The following is a 5,184-nucleotide window of genomic DNA, read 5'->3' on the forward strand; positions in this document are numbered from 1 at the left end:
TTGATTTTTATTTATAACACTAAACAATTATGTATAAATATGGATATGGATATATTAATATAACTATATAAATACTAATTATTTTGAATATATACACAAATTAAATATATATAATATATAAATTAAGATATAATAAATAAATTTGTTCAGTTACGATTAAATGTTTTAATATATATATATATATATATATATATATATATATATATATATATATATATATATATATATATATATATATATATATATATATATATATATACAAATCATATAGGTTCGTGAATCCAAGACCAACCCTACACTTGTTCATTGTCGTTAGACGTATTTTTACTACAAAATACAATAGGTGAGTTTCATTTGCTCCCTTTTTAAATGATTTTGCAATATATATTTTTGGGACTGAGAATACATGCGCTGCTTTTATAAATGTTTTACGAAATAGACACAAGTGATCAAAAACTACATTATATGGTTGGATTATTAAACCGAATATCGCCCTTCAAGTCTGGTAACCTAAGAATTTAGGGAAATGGCCCCTGATTGACGCGAATCCTGAAGATAGATCTATGGACCTTGACAAGTCCCATTCGGGGTATGAAAGCTTTAGTACTTCGAGATTATTATACAGACGAGAGGTTCTGTTTTGGGGATATTCTATGCATTAAGTTCACGTCGGTTACCAGGTGTTCAATCCATATGAATGATTTTTATCTCTATTCAGTTTGCGAAATGCCTGATATGAGAATGATGTTTATGAAATATGAAAATCTTGTGGTCTATTAAAATGATGGAAATGATTATTTATGTTAAACTAAGGAACTCACCAACCTTTTGGTTGACACTTTAAAGCATGTTTATTCTCAGGTATGAAAGAAATCTTCCGCTGTGCATTTGCTCATTTTAGAGATATTACTTGGAGTCATTCATGGCATATTTCAAAAGACGTTGCATTCGAGTCGTTGGGTTAATCAAGATTATTATTAAGTCATTTATAGTTGGATATATTATGAAATGGTATGCATGCCGTCAACTTTCGATGTAAAGAAAGTTTGTCTTATAAAAACGAATGCAATGTTTGTAAAATGTATCACATAGAGTTCTAGTACCTCCCGATGTAATCAACTATTGTGAATCATTTGTAATCGATATGGACTTCGTCCAGATGGATTAGGATGGGTCGCTTCAGTTGGTATCAAAGCGATGGTCTTAGCGAACCAGGTCTTGCATTAGTGTGTCTAACTGATAGTCGTTAGGATGCATTAGTGAGTCTGGACTTCGACCGTGTCTGCATGTCAAAAGTTTTGTTTATCGTTTTTGTCAGAAATCATCTGCTTATCACCCTTGGGAAATTACCTGCTCATTATTCTTAGTCTAGACACGTTTTACTGCATTAATTGCATAAGTAGTGTATAGACAAAATTCATATCTTAGCGTATCTACTTAATCATATCTTATCGTATCTATTACTTTAAACTTTCCCTGACATATCCCGCAAATTCCCCCGTAATCTACGAAATCTTTTGATATATATATATATATATATATATATATATATATATATATATATATATATATATATATATATATATATATATATATATATATATATATATATATATATCTTATGTAAATAGAATACCACTCGATAGCCGAAAAATCATTTTATATCGAAAAATCCTTTATCCAATCGTACGAAATGGAATTTGTCATCAGTTCAAGTCCCTCGGATTCCGAAATGGAATCCCACTCAAGCTCCGAAAGTAGTGTGACCGGAATGGATCAACCAATCAGTCATCATCTATTCTGGATGAATTGGGGATGAGTTCGTATCCTCCTCAATCATTGGAGACAAGGAGAAGGCGATCCTTTCCATCCACCACATTGCCCTCTTGACGAAGAACCTGAAGCACTTACCGGTGAACCTGTCCGAAACACCATTTTCTCTCTCATTTCCAGGGTATCTTGTCACTATTATATACTATACCAAATTCTAGATCATATTTATCCGCTTGTCCGAACCGACAATCACCCCGGTGTAATAAAAGAAGTCAACGAGCTTCGCGCTCGGGTAGTGGCTTTGGAGAATATGGTGCAAAGGTTACAAACACCAGCAGCATAACCAGTATCACCACCACCAACAACAACCGCATTGCAAACCTCAACTTCACAACATGAACATCAACATCATACGCACCATAGATACCAAGGAGTACCAACAACAATGAACGATGAAGTATTAATTCATAACTTCATTGAAGAAATATTCTGCGAATAATATGTGGTTTCTAAAAGTTTTAGAGATTATTTATTCTAGCTCAAACCGAAAAGCAAATGAGATTAATATCATGTTAACTCATTAAATCCATGATTACATCTGAAGAAAATATATATGTATATATATTTTTTTCATAACGATTGTAATTAAAAATTCTTTTGTACAAACTGTTAATGATGAAAATATTTTAACGGGTAGGTAATACCCGAGGAATATTTAGATTTCACATTAATAAGTTACACTGTACATTTTTCGAATCAGATTCAATAGTCATTTACTATCCTACTTACATCCACCGATATACAAATTCGTTCACCACAGAATAACCATATTCATCCAATTTCATATTGAAATTTTGATTTATCAGAATCCAACAAGTGGCATAATGAAGAAAATATTTGACAAAATAAAATTTGTTAGAAACAACCAAATTAACTATGAGAAATTTTGTTAAGAATCCACGCTAACTGTTACTAGCTAATTGTTCCTAGCTAACTGATTACATTTTATTTATCGCAATTTAATTATCGCAATTTATATTCTTGCAATTTTATTTATCATCATTTAATTTCTGTTATTTACTTTACGCACTTTATTTATCGTTATTTAATTTCTGTTATTTATTTTACGCACTTTAAATATTGGGACACGTATACAAGGTTTTGACATATCATATCGACGCATTTATATATATTATTTGGAATAACCATAGACACTCTATATGCAGTAATGAACGAGTTCTCTATACAGGGTTGAGGTTGATTCTACAATAATATATATAATTTGAGTTGTGATCGAGTCTGAGACATGTACACGGGTCACGATACGTATTAATTAATTTGAATAGTACATATTAAACTATACATGAATTATTGGACTGTTACTGTGGACTATCGACTGTGGACTAATAGCATTGGATAATTAAAATGAATTAAAATATTGATTATAAAATATGAAACTAAACATTTCTTCAAGTTTGCCACTTGATTTCATCTTAAACCTCATTTGTATCTTGACGATTACAATCTGCGTTCAAACCTGTCATAATTCCTGAAAACACCTCAATCGAGAGGATGAACCAACCGCACTTCATCTACGGAAGAAAAGATTTATGCATATAGTTATGCACCTGAAAAATACTCTGAATCTGACTAAACGTTTAATACATATCTGTGCTAGCTCCTTTGGCGTTGTTATTACCGAAGATAACCTTACAATCCCTTTCCAAAGTAGCCAATTTTGTCACAGCTTCAGCAAGTCAACTTCGACTTTTCGTTCGAAACAACCTTATCATCAACTTGATATATATGCTGTAGTGACCCGAACTTTTCCATGTTTATATACATTAATTGAGATTGATGTTTACATGATTAAATGTTTCCAACATGTTAAGCAATCAAACTTGTTAAGACTTGATTAATTGAAATAGGTTTCATATAGACAATTGACCACCCAAGTTGACCGGTGATTCACGAACGTTAAAACTTGTAAAAAAACTATATGATGACATATATATGGTTATATATATAGTTAACATGATATTATGATAAGTAAATATATCATTAATTATATTAACAATGAACTACATATGTAAAAACAAGACTACTAACTTAATGATTTTGAAACGAGACATATATGTAACGTTTATCGTTGTAAAGACATTTAATGTATATATATCATATTAAGAGATATTCGTACATCATAATATCATGATAATATAATAATTTAAAATCTCTTTTGATATTATAAACATTGGGTTAACAACATTTAACAAGATCGTTAACCTAAAGGTTTCAAAACAACACTTACATGTAACGACTAACGATGACTTAACGACTCAGTTAAAATGTATATACATGTAGTGTTTTAATATGTATTTATACACTTTTGAAAGACTTCAATACACTTATCAAAATACTTCTACTTAACAAAAATGCTTACAATTACATTCTCGTTCAGTTTCATCAACAATTCTACTCGTATGCACCCGTATTCGTACTCGTACAATACACAGCTTTTAGATGTATGTACTATTGGTATATACACTCCAATGATCAGCTCTTAGCAGCCCATGTGAGTCACCTAACACATGTGGGAACCATCATTTGGCAACTAGCATGAAATATCTCATAAGATTACAAAAATATGAGTAATCATTCATGACTTAATTACATGAAAACAAAATTACATATCCTTTATATCTAATCCATACACCAACGACCAAAAACACCTACAAACACTTTCATTCTTCAATTTTCTTCATCTAATTGAACTCTCTCAAGTTCTATCTTCAAGTTCTAAGTGTTCTTCATAAATTCCAAAAGTTCTAGTTTCATAAAATCAAGAATACTTTCAAGTTTGCTAGCTCACTTCCAATCTTGTAAGGTGATCATCCAACCTCAAGAAATCTTTGTTTCTTACAGTAGGTTATCATTCTAATACAAGGTAATAATCATATTCAAACTTTGGTTCAATTTCTATAACTATAACAATCTTATTTCAAGTGATGATCTTACTTGAACTTGTTTTCGTGTCATGATTTTGCTTCAAGAACTTTGAGCCATCCAAGGATCCATTGAAGCTAGATCCATTTTTCTCTTTTCCAGTAGGTTCATCCAAGGAACTTAAGGTAGTAATGATGTTCATAACATCATTCGATTCATACATATAAAGCTATCTTATTCGAAGGTTTAAACTTGTAATCACTAGAACATAGTTTAGTTAATTCTAAACTTGTTCGCAAACAAAAGTTAATCCTTCTAACTTGACTTTTAAAATCAACTAAACACATGTTCTATATCTATATGATATGCTAACTTAATGATTTAAAACCTGGAAACACGAAAAACACCGTAAAACCGGATTTACGCCGTCGTAGTAACACCGCGGGCTGTTTTGGGTTAGTTAATTAA

Source organism: Rutidosis leptorrhynchoides, chromosome 9 (genome assembly GCF_046630445.1).
Source record: "Rutidosis leptorrhynchoides isolate AG116_Rl617_1_P2 chromosome 9, CSIRO_AGI_Rlap_v1, whole genome shotgun sequence".
NCBI lineage: Eukaryota > Viridiplantae > Streptophyta > Magnoliopsida > Asterales > Asteraceae > Rutidosis > Rutidosis leptorrhynchoides.